General features: G+C 40.5%; 1 protein-coding gene across 8 annotated transcripts in view; it reads left to right on the forward strand.

Annotated features, from left to right (window-relative positions):
* NR2C2 (nuclear receptor subfamily 2 group C member 2) overlaps positions 1 to 17,054 on the forward strand; it is an 83,957-nt gene that overhangs the window by 25,654 nt on the left and 41,249 nt on the right. The gene's annotated exons all lie outside the window — the stretch shown is intronic.

The following is a 17,054-nucleotide window of genomic DNA, read 5'->3' on the forward strand; positions in this document are numbered from 1 at the left end:
TAGTTAAGGTGTTAAAACAGGTGAGTCTCCATGTCAAACAGGAGGCTACAGGTTGGCTTTAGTGGCAAGTGCTCTTGGCCGGCAGCCAAAGAATCTGGATATTAGTTCCAGCCCCACCTCTAATTCACTGTGACTTCAGGAGCTCCCTTTCCTCTATGGCAGTGGTTCTCAACCTTCTGGCCCTTTAAATACAGTTCCTCATGTTGTGACCCAACCATAAAATTATTTTTGTTGCTACTTCATAACTGTAATGTTGCTACTGTTATGAATCGTAATGTAAATATCTGATATGCAGGATGGTCTTAGGCGACCCCTGTGAAAGGGTCGTTCGACCGCCAAAGGGGTCTCGACCCACAGGTTGAGAACCGCTGCTCTATGGCCTTACTGGAAGGGTGAGGCTTAGACTTGAAGCCATTCCATGGCCTGTTACAGTGCTGTCTTTGCACTGCCTATGCTCATCCTCCGGTGAGAATGGGAGGCTGCAGAGGCTAGAACTCTGACCTGTATTCACATGTTGAGGTGATGTAGTCAAATGTTTATTAAAGGAGCCCAGTGCTGTTTTTCTTGTGGGTGTTTTTGTATGTAATGTAGACTGTTATGTTGTTGCCTTCCCTTTGAATGAATAAGGAATTTGCAAGGACCCTGTCTAAAAATATTAGCTTAATATATTGTGAAGTTGAAAATGCTGTGTGTAGAATGTGGTATTTCTGAGTTCTCCAAATCTTCCCTCCACTCCTTAAATGTGGGAAGAGCTCAGGAGATTTATCTCAGTGCTGCGGCAGATGCAATGGCGTGAGCATGCTCCGCCTATACAAGCTTCCTCGGCACACCAGGAAGTGGCATCGCCCGCCTGAGCTGACCCCCTGGAGCCCCTACATAGTACCCTGATCTTTCCTACTATTGGTTGCCCTATGGATGTTGTAAACTTCTGATTGGTCTGGAATGTTATATATACTGCTGCACTCACACAATAAAGTTGGATTTGCGTCACTGAACCGTCCCCGGAGTCGGGCATGCTTCGTTAGGACTCCGTTCGGCCTCACCCCCGCGGACCCCCTGTATCACTTAAAGTTTTAAAACTATTTTGAATTTGTTGGACTCCATGGTAACATTCTTAAGAGCTCTCAGTTCAGGTGGTCTTTAAAGGAAAGAGCGGTTGGGAGCATTTAGCAAAGGTAACAATGTAGGTGAAGGGAGAACTTTGTAAAGCCAAGTACATCTTCTCTAGAAGCAAATTAATCATATTATTAGACAGACTGCTTCAGCAGCTGGTGAAACAGCAGGAACATGACAATTTTGCTTCCTTAGTTACAAGAAGTGATAGTGTTCTTGACCTTCAGCAGAGCAGGGTCATGGAAAGGGCATCTTTATACAGCCTTGTCAGATTTTAGTGAATGGAATCTGCAGTGGCAATTTGAAAGCAAATGCCTGTGAGTTCCCCAACCAACCCCTCGTCATTTGGGTTGGATGCTCTGGTCTGGAAGATTGCTGAGGAAAAATGTAAATTAAACTGCAGGGATTCTTTAGCATGGTAAGTGTAAGGGTCCTGAAGAAAACAAGCCTTTTCTCCTTCTCTCTGTTACTGTAGGGAAGCCTCCTTGTAATGTAGTGTATTTCACAGGTACTTGTTTTTCGAGCAGTTGATCAAATTGCAGTGGATTTAGACACCTATTTGAAGGAATTCATTTTAGTGTCTACTGTGCTTAGCACCTAGCAGATTATTTCTTTATAGGCATATTTTTTTGAGTGTGCTGGGTAAATTCAGGGGATCAAAAGCCATTTGCTTGTTTATTATTGTTTTCAGCAGGTTAATCTGCCTATGAACAGTTTGTGAACCATATTGCTCTTAAAAACATCATTGTTGTACATAATTGCAGGTAGTGGTTGTTGACTTTTTATCTTTGATTTTGTGCCAGTAAATTTAGGGCTGTAGTTTCATCTTTTTTAAACATATTATCACCTGGAAAATTGAAGAACTGATTAATTAATTTTGTTATGAGTGGGGCTGATTTATAATATTCTGCTTTGATTCTTTCATTGACTTTATACTAATAAAGAAGAGTTGGATTTACCAGTCTTCAAGAAAAGTAATTCTTTATGAATGTGGCACATGGACATTATAAGGTTTTAATCCTCTGTGAGGTAAGGGGTAAGCACTTTAAAGAACAGCAGCTTCCTGTGGATTCTTCTCTCTGTGATTCAAGTTGCAGCACAAAGAGGGTTTAACTCTTTGTCCTTTGACCTTTCATTACACTTGTTATTTAATGATCTTTTGAAATTAAAAATAAAAGGAGGATGTAGTACATTTCAGTTCAGGATAGAGGTGTCCTCTACCTGAAACCATTTACCCACTTAGGTAGGCATTTACGGGTTACATTGTTCATTTTTTCACTGGAGATGTTAAGGAGAAGTCGGAAGTTCCTGATTGATATTTGTAACATATTAGGCCTGTGCAATCTGTTTTTTTCAGAGTGTGTGAACTTTGTTGCCCTATTAATAACTTAGGGGAATGTTGCAGCCAAAATCCAAAATAAATTACAGTTTAGAAACTCTTTTTTTAAATATTTGCTCATTAGCCAGTGCTGTCTTTGCATTCTCTTCATCTTTTAGCAAATGACTGTGTGTAAACTACAGAAAAAATTTCCTGAGAATTATTTCCTTTAAAAATGCTACCAAGGCAGTGTTATATTATGATGAATAGAGAAGGTTCTCCATGTTGAAAATGTATGAATTTTCCCATCAACCTCATAATCCCAGGTGTGTCAATGGAAGCCAGTATTCCTTGGTTTATAATCAATGGTCGCCAACCGGTGGTCCGCAAGGTCCGAAAGGTTGGCGACCACTGGTTTATATAATAAACTTCCAAGGCAGGTGTTGCGTGGTACTGATAGAATATCTAATTAGCAGACAGGCACAAGAGTAGAGTGAAACAAAGAAAGGGGTAGGCAGAGTCCCAGGATTGAGTACTGTAAAGACTTCTTATTTATTCCCGAAGTTTAAAAGTATTCACTGACTAAGCAGTCATTGTGGGCCTAGTATGTGCCTGGCTTTGGGAGTAAAAGGAGAAATAGTAAATGTACCCTCATGCCCCCCCGGGTAGGCTTCAACAGGCAGTTACAATAAGTTCCCTGGGGAGAGTACTATGATGCAGGAGCTCTAGGAGCTCAGAGTGGGACATGTATACCAAACTGAGGGATCAGGAAGGTCTGGCCAGAGGAGCAGGGTTTTTATTAAAACTGTCTTAGTCAGTAAGCATTTGTGTGTTGAAGCAAGCATGGTTAATGTTAGAAAAGAATATGAAGTGACACAGCTGATTTTACCCTTTAAGCATGAGTCACAGACCAGGCCTTGAAGACCTGCAGCTAAACATACTTATTTTTACCAAGCTGGCTCATAGTTTAATTGAGTCCTTTGGACTGGCAGTTAGTAGTCCTTTGGACCAGCAGTTTCCTGGTCAGAGTGCAAGTACTCTGGCCAACATATAACACACACCTGGATGGGCATTTATACTTCAGCGTGAACTAAAAGATCCTGCCCTGTCCTTTGCAACTTGAGGAGGTTGAAGAAAGTAGAAAGTAGGCTAAGACTGTCATCAGGTACTGAAAAGGTAGGCAGGAAAAAATGGAAAGCAAACCCTTCAAGTAGTCAGAAATTCAGCTAATATTTTTTATATATTATGTAGGTTTCTTTTATTTATTATTTGTATTTATTTACTTATTTTTAAATCCTTACCCAAGGATATTTAGAGAAAGAGGAGAGAAGGGGAGGAGAGAAGGAGAGAGAGAAAGAAGCCTTGATGTGAGAGAGAAACATCAATTGGATGTCTCCAGTATGCCCCTTGACCAGTTATCAAACCCGCAACTTAGTATGTGCCCATTTCCTACCTTGATATCTGTTTATAATATTGGGCTCTAAGCTACACAGCTACAAACATTTTTCAGAGGTCCCATCATAGCATCCCTTTGCTGAATCCCAGAAATATTTAAGGCTGTTCACCCAGTCTACATTTATTACTGAGTTACAGGCAGCCCTGTAGCCCATGCCAACTTGACCCATGTCCCCTCTCAGGCAAATTTGTTGAGGGTTTTGGGCTTCTCATATAAAAGGAATTATAAAATTTGCAAGTGTATCCCTTAACAGGTGAGGGAGCCAGAATCCCGGAGATTATAAACTGTAGCTCAGGCAGAATTGCAAAGCTGGCAAATAGCAGTCTAAGTGCCCAACCCCCACTTTTTCCCTTCCATCCCCACGCCACTCCACCCACTCCCAGATAACTTGAAGGCAAGACCAACTTTAGAATGCTCTGTGTACCCAGCACACAGCTCCAGAGTGGCACAGGGTCAAGGCTCACAGGTTCCAGTGAAGTATGGCCAAGGTCACTTTTGGCTTACTGTTTAGAAAGCTCCTTTGAGTCCTGTGGAATATTTTTTTAATACTTTCAAATAAACTTTTTATTGTAGTATAAGATACATAGGTTCATAATTTATAGGTGTATAACACACTGAATTATCAGAGAGAACATTACCATGGTTAAAAACACCACCCAGGTTAAGAAAAAAATAGAATTTCCTGCCCTCCCTAAGGTGACCTCTCTCCTGACTACTTTTACACCTTGGATTGCATAATTTATTTGTTCCTTCTTTTTTTAAAAAAAATGTTAAGAGCTTTATTAAAGTACTAGAGGCCCAGTGCACAGATTCATGCACCAGTGGGGTCCCTCTGCCTGGCCTGCAGAATCAGTCTGAAATCGGCTCTACAACAATCCCCTGAGGGGTCCCGGATGGCAAGAGGGCGCAGGCCAGGCCGGGGGACCCCACCGGTGCACTATCAGGACCAGGGAGGGACACGGAGGTTGGCCAGCTGGGGAGGTACTGCAGGAGGGCTCCAGGGCGTGTCTGGCCCATCTCACTCAGTCCTAATCGGCTGGACCCCAGCAGCAAGCTAACCTACCTGTCAGAGCGTCTGCCCCCTGGTGGTCAATGCACGTCATAGCAACTGGTTGACTGTGTCTCCTGGTGGTCAGTGCCCATCATAGTGCGTGGTTGAGCGGCCTTAGCATATCATTAGCATATTACGCTTTGACTGGTTGAATGGACAGCCGGACACTTAGCATGTTAGGCTTTTATTATCCTATATAATAAAGAGCTAATATGCAAATGGTCCTCACGCCCTTAAGTCAGGGGACCCGAGGCCTCCCCCCCGCCCCAACGCTGGGCTGGGGAACCTTGAGGCCACGCCCCCCCCCGCCCCAGGGCCAGGGCACCTGAGGCCGTGCCCCCCGCCTGGCACCGGGCCAGGGGACCTGAGGCTGCGACCCCCGCCCGGCGGGGCTTTGATGGGGGTGGGGCCGGCCAGGTCTGGGTCTTGCGCGATTTCAAGGTGCACCTGGGTGGGCGGGGTCTTGACTCTGGGTCCTGCAGCATGCCCCAGACTCTGACAGGAGGGAGATTTTCATAAACGTTTTACTAATTTTCTTTCATCTCTGACACTTCTATTATAGAGAAAGGGCAAATAGCAATTTTAAAATATTTCCTCTAATTAATTCCCTTTCTTTTTTTAAAAAATATATTTTTATTGATTTCTTTTTACAGAGAGGAAGGGAGAGAGATAGAGAGTTAGAAACATCGATGAGAGAGAAACATTGATCAGCTGCCTCCTGCACATCTCCTACTGGGGATGTGCCCGCAACCCAGGTACATGCCCTTGACTGGAATCGAACCCGGGACCTTTCAGTCCGCAGGCCGACGCTCTATCCACTGAGCCAAACTGGTTTCGGCTAATTAATTCCCTTTTAACGTGCACGAATTTCATGCACCGGGCCACTAGTATAGAATAATTCACATACCATACAATTTACCTATTTAAATTGTACGATTATGTGGCTTTTAATATATTTATAAGGTTGTGTACCATCACCACTATCTAACTCCAAAACATTTTTCATTATACCAAAGGTACCTTACACCTCTTAGGTATCCCAGCCCCCACTCCTCCCCCACCCACAATTCCCTATTCCCTCAACGATAGGCAACCACTAATTTACTTTCTGGCTTTTTTTCACCTTGCCTGTTCTGGACATTTTATATAAATGGAATCATACAATATGTGGCCTTTTGTGTTTAGTTTGCTTTCACTCAGCATATGTTTTCAAGGTTTATTGATGATGTAGCATTAATCAGTACTTCATTTCTTTTTGTGATAATAATAGGGGCCTGGTGCACAAAATTCGTGCATGGGTAGGGTCCCTAGGCCTGGCCAGCGATCTGGGCCAATCGGGGCCTTCCGGCTGCCAGCAGGGGCCTCCCTTTGCCGGCTGCCGTCCAGGGCCTTCCTTCAGTCTGCGCCACTCCCTGGTGGTCAGCGCATGTCATAGCAAGCGATCAGTTTCCCGGTTGAACTCCCGCAGGTACAATTTGCATATTAGGCTTTTATATATGTAGATTCTGTTGTATATGTATACCACATTTGTTTGTTCATTTGTAGATAGGCATTGGGTGGTTTCTCTTTTTTGGCTAATAGGAATAATGCTACTATGAATATTCATGTGTAGGTTTTTGTATGACATGTTTTCATTTCTCTGCTGTATCTACCTAGAAGTGCTGAATCACATGACAACTCTGTGTAAGCATTTGAAGAACTGTTTTCCAAACTGTCTATACTATTGTATATTTCCATCAGCAATGAATGAGAGTTCCAGTTTCTCCACATCCTTGCCAAACTTAATCTTTCTTTTTTATTATAACCATCCTAATGGGTATGAAGTGGTATCTTAATGCGATTTTTTAAAAATTTTTAATTTTTGCCAAAACCGGTTTGGCTCAGTGGATAGAGCGTCGGCCTGCGGACTGAAAGGTCCCGGGTTTGATTCCGGTCAAGGGCATGTACCTGGGTTGCGGGCACATCCCCAGTAGGAGATGTGTAGGAGGCAGCTGATCGATGTTTCTCTCTCATCGATGTTTCTAACTCTCTATCTCTCTCCCTTCCTCTCTGTAAAAATCAATAAAATATATTTAAAAAAAAATTTAATTTTTATTGATTTCAGAGAGGAAGAGAGATAGAAACATCAATGATAAGAGGGAATCATTGATTGGCTGCCTCCTGCATGTTGGACTGAGCCTGCAACCCAGGCATGTGCCCTTGACCAGAATCGAACCTGGGACCCTTTGGTCTGCAGGTCGATGCTCTAGCCCAGCCGTGGGCAAACTACGGCCCGCGGGCCGGATCCGGCCCGTTTGAAATGAATAAAACTAAAAAAAAAAAAAAGACCGTACCCTTTTATGTAATGATGTTTACTTTGAATTTATATTAGTTCACACAAACACTCCATCCATGCTTTTGTTCCGGCCCTCCGGTCCAGTTTAAGAACCCATTGTGGCCCTCGAGTCAAAAAGTTTGCCCACCCCTGCTCTAGCCACTGAGCCAAACTGGCTAGGGCTTAATGTGATTTTGATTTGAATTTCTGTAATGGCTAATGATGTTGAGCATCTTTTCATGGAGTTATTGGGCATATGTATATCTTCTTTGGAGAAATGTCTATTCATCTTTGTCATTTTAAAATTCTTTTTAATAGTATTGTAATTGAATTATAAGAGTTCTTTATAGTGTCAATATAAGTCCCTTGTCAGATATATGATTTGCAAATATTTTCTCCCACTCCCTGGGTTTTTTTTCACTTTCTATATACAGTGGGGCCTTGACTTACGAGTTTAATTCGTTCCGTGACGGAGCTCGTAACTCAAATTACTCGTATGTCAAATCAACAGTGAGCGAGTGAGACACGTGATGCTGGGCTAATGTTGTGGCATTCACTGTGACGTTCACTGCGCCAACTGGCAGTGGGGTATCTGAAGCTGGCTCGTAACCCAAATTTTAGCTCGCAACTCAAAGCAAAAAATCTTTCGAGAGACGGCTCGTATCTTGAAAAACTCGTTAGTCGGGACACTCGTAAGTCAAGGCCCCACTGTAGTATCCTTTTAAGCACGAAAGTTTTCAATTTTGACAAAGTACATCTTACCTACTTTTTCTATAGTTTTTGTTTTGTTTTTAATTAAATTCTTTATTGTTTAAAGTATTACGTAAGTCTTCTTTTTCCTCATTGACCTCTCCCTAGCCACCCCCACCCCCCAGCACATGCCCTCACCCTACCCCCGTCTATGTCCATTGGTTATGTTCATATGCATGTATACAAGTCCTTTGGTTGATCTCTTACCCTTTCACCCCCCACCTTCCCTCATAGATTGCACAGTCTGTTCAATGCTTCTATTGACTATGGTTCTATTTTTGTTCATCAGTTTATATTGTTCATTATATTCCACAAATGAATGAGATTGTGTGATATTTATCTTTCTCTGACTGGCTTATTTTGCTTAGCATAATGCTCTCCAGTTCCATCCATGCTGTTGCAAATGGTAAGAATTACTTCTTTTTTACAGCAGCGTAGTATTCCATTGTGTAGATGTACCACAGTTTTCTAATCCACTCATCTACTGATAGGCACTTAGACTGTTTCCAAATCTTAACTATTGTAAATTGTGCTGTTATGAACATAGGGGTGCATATATCCTTTCTGATTGGTGTTTCTGTTTTCTTGGGATCTATTCCTAGAAGTGGGATCACTGAGTCTCTTCAATAAATGGTGTTGGGAAAATTGGACAGATACATGCAAAAAAATGAAACTAGACCACCAACTTACACCATACAAAAATAAACTCAAAATGGATAAAGGACTTAAACGTAAGACTGGAAAGCATAAAAATCCCAAAAGAAGCCATAGGCAGCAAAATAGCAGACATTTGTCATAGCAATATCTTTACCAAACAGCTCTTAGGGCAATGGAAACTAAGGAGAAAATAAACAAATGGGACTACATCAAAATAAAAAGCTTCTGCACAGTGAAAGAAACCATCAACAAAACAACAAGAAAGCCCACTGCATGGGAGGACATATTTGCCAATGTTATCTCTGATAAGGGTTTAATCTCTAAAATTTATAGGGAACTCATTAAACTTAACAAAAGGAAGATAAACAATCCAATCAAAAAATGGGCAAAGGCCCTAGATAGACACTTCTTGAAAGAGGACATACAGAAGGCCAAGAGACATATGAAAACATGCTCAAAGTCACTAATCATCTGAGAGATGCAAATCAAAACGACAATGAGGTACCCTCTCACACCTGTCAGAATGGCTATCATCAGTAAATCAACCAACGAGTGCTGGAGAGGATACAGAGAAAAAGGAACCCTCTTGTATGGCTGGTGGGAATGCAGACTGCTACAGGCACTCTGGAAACAGTATGGCGTTTCCTCAAAAAATTAAAACTGGAACTTCCATTTGACCCAGTGTTTTTTTAAAAATATATTTTTATTGATTTTAGAGAGGAAGGGAGGGAGAGATAGAAACATCAATGATGAGAGAGAATCATTGATCAACTGCCTCCTGCACACACACCCCCCCACTGGGGATCGAGTCCACAACCCAGCCATGTGCCCTTGGCCTGTATCGAACCCAGAACCCTTCAGTCCATAGGTCTACACTTATCCAGTGAGCCAAACCAGCTAGGGCAGTTTTTCTATTGTTTATTGTCCTTTAAGTATAATGGCTAAGAAATCAATGCCTAATCAAAGATCATGAAGATTTACACCTATTTTTTTTTCTAATTTTTATATGATGTGAAGTAGGGTTTAATATTATTATTATTTTTATTGATTTCAGAGAGGAAAGGAGAGAGAGAGAGACAGAGAGAGAGAAACATTGATGATGAGAGAGAATCATCAATCGGCTGCCTCCTGCATGCCTCACACCGGGGATCGAGCCCACAAGCCAGGCATGTGTCCCTGACCAGAATCAAACCTGGAACCCTTCAGTCCACAGGCTGACACTCTATCCATTGAGCCAAACCAGCTAGGGCTAATATTTTTTTATAATAATAAAAATTTTCTGTTCAAGGAGAGCCTCACTAGTATAATTTATCACATGTAACAAAACACATACTCTGTTTATAATTCAGGCTTTAGAAAAATTTCAGGAAGTTTGTGATAGTATTAATAGCTACTACATACTGAATGGAATGAATACTTAACATATTATTCATTAACCCTCTCAGTAGTCACATAAAGTAGTAACAGTATGTCCGCATTGAATTTGAGGGAACTGAAGTTTAGAGGGTTTATGTGACTTGCTGAAGGTGACACTACATGTTTCAGAGCTCATGTCTGTTGGATTCCATAGCCTGTTGACTGTTTTCAAACTTCTAATACATTGGCAGGTTGGAGATCTGGGCAGGGTGGAAGGGCCAGCTTGGCACATGCCTCACATCCTCCACGTGAAGCTCTGATGAGACACTTGAACTACAATTGCCACCACTGTTTTGGGTCGGGCAGATAACAGCTCTGCAGTAGGCAACAGGTTTGGGTACAGGGGCCAGGAGCAGGACAACAATATGACTCTGTCGCCAGGGGACCCATGAGCCTTGTGTAGACCCTGAGCATTCCTCCCCATTTTCTCTGTGGTGCCTTTCAAGCTGCTGCCCCCACACTGGAGCTCAGAAGGAGTGAGTCCAAATTTCTTCATGGCAGTGATTCTTCTTCACCCATTTGAATTCAGAAGAATGGCATAGACATCTTAAAAACACCACAGTGGCGTTCACTCTGCATAAGAAGGAACTCCAGGAAGATGGCAGCTGAGTAGGGGGATCTTGCTTGCAGTACCTACCAGAACCAAACTGGAAGTTACAGCTAAATTGAGAAACAATCACTCTGAAATATCTATATATATAAAAGCCTAAGCGACCAGCCGGTAGCTGTGACACCCAATGACCACCAGGGGACAGACATTCTGTCCAGTAGCGATGCACCAGGGAGCAGACGCTCAATGCAAGAACTGCCGAGTTGCGGTGACTTGGCAGCTGCAGTTCTCAGGTGACATACCTGGAACCAGAGAGGAGGGAGCCCGATTCCAGGGTGCATCACCCAAGAACCATCCTCTTGCAATCCAGGACCCCTCGGGGGAATGTCAGAGAGCCGGTTTCGGCCCAATCCCTACAGGCCAGGCCAAGGGACACCACTGGTGCACAAATCTGTGCACCAGGCATCTAGTTAACTATATAAAAAGGAGACTTTTAACCAAGGACTGTAAAAGCCACATCAAGACTGCACCTATACAGCAACTTGCACATGGTCGGAGTTGAGCCTCACAGTCAGTGAGCCTGAGGGTTGATTCCACACATGACCAGACCAACAGCAATCAAAATCCAATTACATTAGGAGGGCCCACATAATCCATACCAGGGACATTTCTAGAGCATCAGACTCAGGAGATCAAGGAGATTACACCCCTGGGTCCCACGAAACATTTTACTCCATAAGGCCACCCCACGAAGACATGGAGGCATAGCGACTCTATCTAATACATAGAAACACAAAGAGGTAGCTAAAATGGGAAGACAAACCCCCAAATGAAAGAAAAGGAGGAAACTCCAGAAAAAGCTAAATGAAATGGAGGCAAGTAATTTATCAGATATAGAGTTCAAAGTAATGGTTATAGGGATGCTCAAGGAACTTAGTGAGAATTAGAAGGAGCTTAATAAGAACTACAACAGCATGAAAAAGGAAATAGAGACCATGAACAAGAACCAGTCGGAAATGAAAAATACCATATCTGAAATCAGGAATACACTGGAGGGAATTAAAAGTACATTGAATGAAGCAAAGGATCAAATCAGTGACTTGGAAGACGGGATAAAAACAACAACACCACCCAATTAGAGCAGCTAAAAGAAAAAAGAATTAAAAAGCAGGAGGGTAGTTTAATGGAACTTCGGGACAACATGAAATGTACCAACATCCTCCTCATATGGATACCAGAAAGAGCAAGAAATAGAGAACCTGTTTAAAGAAATAATGACAGAAAACTTCCCTAATCTGGTGAAGGAAGTTACACAAGTTGAGGGAGCACAGAGAGTCCCAATCAAGATGAACACAAAGACCCACACCAAGACATATAATTAAAATGACAAAAGTTAAAGACAAAGAATAATCTTAAAGGCAGCAAGAGAGAGACAGAAAGTTACCTATAAGAGAGTTCCCATTAGACTGTCAGCTGATTTCCCAACAGAAACACTGCAGGCCAGATGGGATTGGCATGAAATACAGTGCAACCTATGTTTTTTAACTTAATTGGGTCCAGAAGGCTGTTCAAAAACCGAATAATTTTTCCCGTTAGAAATAATGTAAATTGAATTAATCCATTCCAGACCCCTAAATGATACCATTTTAATCTTATATACAGTAAATGTCTAATGTACTGTTTAATCTATAAATAAACACTTTAAAACCAAAAGACATGAAATGTACAATAAAAAATGGTGATGTACTGTACATTTTTAATAATAAAACGGCAACAAAAGCAAAAAAAAACATGAAAATGTTCACAGAACAATTTTCTGAGTTATTAACATGAGATTTAGCGGTAAATTGACTCATACGTGCACATTCTCTCCTTTGTTGCTTGAAAGGCATGTGACTGATCATGCAGGTATCAGCGTGAAAGAGTTTGGTTGAGAAGCCAATTGTTTGAGATGGGAGACAGTTGAGAATTGAGGTTTGACTGTATGCAAAGTAATGAAAAGCTAGAACCCAAATCCAAGACTACTCTATCCAGCAAGACTATCATTTAAAAATAAAGGTGAGCCCTGACTGGTTTGGCTCAGCGGATAGAGCGTCGGCCTGCGGACTCAAGGGTCCCAGGTTCGATACCGGTCAAGGGCATGTACCTTGGTTGCGGGCACATCCCCAGTGGGGAGTGTGCAGGGGGCAGCTGATCGATGTTTCTCTCATAGATGTTTCTAACTCTCTATCCATCTCCCTTCCTCTCTGTAAAAAATCAATAAAATATATTTTTTTTAAAAAATGAAGGTGAAATAAAGAGCTTCCCAGCTAAAAAAAAAAAAAAAAAAGGCTAAATGAGTACATTACCATCAAACTAGCATTGCAAGAAATGTTAAAGGGACTACTTTAGGAGGAAGAAATCAAGAGAGAGAGGAACATAGGTATAAAGGGGAAAAAGGCAATCAATAATAATCTTAAGTGTAAATGGATTAATGCTCCAATCAGAAGACATAGGATAGCTGAATGGATAGGAAAACATGACCCATATATATGCTGTCTGGAAGAGACCAAGTTCAGAGCAAAAGTGAAGGGATGGAAAAAAATATTTCATGCAAATGGAAATGAAAAAACAAATTGGGATAGCAATACTCATTTCTGACAAAATAGACTTCAGAACAAAGGCCATAAAAGAGACAAAGAAGGTCACACATAATACTAAAGGGATCAATCCAACAAGAAAACATGATTCTTGTAAACATACATGCACACAATAGAGGAGCATATAAATACAGTAGGAAAAAAACTTTTGGTGGACTTTAAGAGAGAGATTGAAAGCAATACAGTCAAAGTAGGGGACTTTAACACCCCACTGACATCACTGGATAGATCTTCCAGACAAAAAAAAAATCAGCAAGAAACAGAGACTTTAAATGGCACTCTACCTCAGATGGATTTAATTGATATTTACACAACATTTCTTCCCAAAGCAGCAGAATATACATTCTTCTCAAGTGCATATGAAATATTCTCAAAGACCACATATTATGACACAAAAGAAGTTAACAAATTCAAGAATATTGAAATCCTATCAAGCATCTTCTTGGATCACAATGGCATGAAACTAGAAATCAACTACAATAAAAACACTCAATCCCAGCTGGCAGTGTGGCTGTGGTTGAGTGTTGATCTATGAACCAGGAGGTCACAGTTCGATTCCTGGTCAGGGTACATGCCTGGGTTGTGGGCTTTATCCCCCAGTGTGGCTCATGCAGGAGGCAGCCAATCAATGATTCTCATCATTGATGTTTCTATCTCTCCCTTCCTCTGAGATCCATAAAAATACATTTTTTAAAAACCAACCTCAAAAACATTCCAACACATGGAGGCTAAATAGTATGTTATTAAACAATGAATGGGTTACGAATGACATTGAGGAAGAAATTTTAAAAACCTCCTGGAAACAAATGAAAATGAGCACACAACCCAAAACCTATGGGACACTGAAAACAGTCTTGAGAGGGAAGTTCATAGCATTACAGGCCTATGAGGAAACAAGAAAAAGCTCAAATAAACAATGTAACCCTACAACTATAAGAATTAGAAGGAGAACAAGAAAAGCCCAGAGTAAGTAGGAAGAAGGATATAATAAAGATCAGGGCGGAAATAAATGACATAGAGACTTAAAAAATACAAAAGATCAATGAAACCAAGAGCTGGTTCTTTGAAAAGATAACCTTTACCCAGACTCACCAAGAAACAGAGAGAGAACCCAAGTAAACAAAATGAGAAATGAAAGAGCCAAAATAACAGTTGACATCACAGAAATACAAATGATTGTTAAACAACAACGCACACAAAACTATGAACAACTACATGCTAACAAATTGGACAACCTGGGTGAAATGGACAAATTTCTAGAAACAGACAACCTTTCAGAACTCGGGAAGAATCAAAACCCGAGTAGGCCAGTAACAACTAATGAAATTAAAGCAGTAATACAAAAAACTACCAGCAAACAAACATCCTGGACCGGATGGCTTCACAGGCAAATTTTACCAAACATTCAGATAAAAATTAACACTTCTTCTCACACTATTCCCAAAAATTCAAGAGGAAGGAAGACTTCCAAGCTCTTTACAAGGCCAGCATTATCCTAATTCCAAAACCAGATAAAAACACTATGAGGAACGAAAAGTCAGGCCAATATCGCTGGTGAACATAAAGGCTTAGATCCTCAACTAAATATTAGTACATTGGATCCAGCAATACATTTAAAAGATCATACAGCATGACCAAGTGAGATTTATTCCAAAGTCACAAGGCTGGTACAATACTTAAAAGTCATTAAACATGATACATCACAAAAATGAAGGATAAAAATCACATGACCATAGCAATAGTCATAGAAAAAGCATTTGATGAAATCCAGCTCCCATTTTTTATAAAGACTCAGCAAAATGGAAATAGATCATACCTCAACATAATAAAGGCCATATATGACAAACTTACAGCCAACATCATACTCAGTGGGCAAAACTTAAAAAGCATTTCCCTTAAGATCAGGAGCAAGAAGACCGGGATGTCTGCTTTCACCATTCTTTTTTTAAAAAATATATTTTATTGATTTTTTACAGAGAGGAAGGGAGAGGGATACAGAGTTAGAAACATTGATGAGAGAGAAATATCGACCAGCTGCCTCCTGCACACCCCCCACTGGGGATGTGCCCACAGCTAAGGTACATGCCCTTGACTGGAATCAAACCCGGGACCCTTCAATCCGCAGGCCGACGCTCTATCCACTGAGCCAAACCGATCAGGGCTGCATTCACCATTCTTATTCAACATAGTACTGGAAATCCTAGTCACAGTGATCAGACAAGAAAAAAAAAAGGAATCCAAATTGGAAAGGAGGAACTAAAATGGACATTGTTCACAGATGACATAATATTGTACATAGAAAAACCTAAAGACTCCACAAAAAAACTAGATTGAATAAATGAATTTCCTCAGAAAATTAAAAATTGAACTGCTGTTTGATCCACAATCCCACTTTTGGGCATATATCCTAAGAAGCCAGAAATACCAATTAGAAAGAATATATGCACCCCTATGTTCATAGCATTATTTACAATAGCTAAGATCTGGAAACAACTCAAGTGTCCATCAGTAGATGAGTGGATAGAAAAGCTGTGGTACATTTACACTGTGCAATACTATGCAGCAGTAAAAAAGATCTCTTACCCTTTGAGATAGCATGGAGGGACCTGGAGAGTATGTTTCTCTCTCCTCATTGATGTTTCTATCACTCTATCCCTCTTTTCTTCGCTCTCTCTAAAAATCAGTAAAAACATTTTTCAAAAAGAAGATATCAATGGGAATGCAGACTGGTACAGCCACTATAAAAAACAGTAAGGAGTTTCCTCAAAGAATTAAATATGGAACTGCCATTTGACCCAGTGATCCCACTTATAGGAATATATCCTAAGAAATCCAAAACACCAATCAGAAAGAATGTATGCACCCCTATGTTCATAGCACAATTTACAGTCGCTAAGATCTGGAAACAGTAGATGAGTGGACAAAAAAGTTGTGGTACATTTGCACAGTGGAATATTATGAGACTGTAAAAAAGAAAGAACTCTTAATTTTCAGAGTAATAAAAGACTCATCCAAAATTCTAAATGTTTGTTATTAAAGAAGAAATTAATAAGTGTACTCTGATAAAGTGACTGGCCAGTTACTTTTTCTTAATTACAAATAGTAAACAGCTAGCAAATGCATGTACATGGATTCTGAAAAATGTATTCTCCAGGATTTGAGCCTTATCACACCTTCTCTAAAATAGTTTGTGTCTATTCTGCTTATCTCTTAACCAGGAGAGAATTTATATGAAGCATTTTGTAAAGTGAAAATCCCTATGAGAATGTTGGGTTCTGTTATTTATTATAGTGAATTTTTGTTGGTAAAATTAATGCTTATGAAAGAAAATATCTGTATAACTTATCCCAGTAATTAATCATGATATCCTTTATAAAATTAAGATCTATTAACTTACCATAAAATTCATCCTTTTAAATTATACATTGTAGTATAACCATAAAGTTGACAGCTACCACCACTATCTAATTCCAAAAATTTTTCATCACCCCAGAAAGGAATTTTATACCTATTAGCAGTTAATCCCCCTTCCTCTATCCCCTCAGCCCTTGGCAACCACTAACCTACTTTCAATTCTGATTGGTTTGCCTGTTCTGGACGTTTTATATAAATGAAATCATAGAATATATGGTCTTTTATTTTTAATGTTTTACTTACAAGTATTTATTTTTTATTTTTGTTGTTATTAATCCTCACCTGGGGATATTTTTCCATTGATTTTTAGGGAGAGTGGGGGAGAGAGGGAAAGAGAGAGAGAAATACTGATGTGAGAGAAACACATTGATTGGTT

Source organism: Myotis lucifugus, unplaced genomic scaffold, assembly GCF_000147115.1.
Source record: "Myotis lucifugus unplaced genomic scaffold, Myoluc2.0 scaffold_8, whole genome shotgun sequence".
Lineage (NCBI taxonomy): Eukaryota > Metazoa > Chordata > Mammalia > Chiroptera > Vespertilionidae > Myotis > Myotis lucifugus.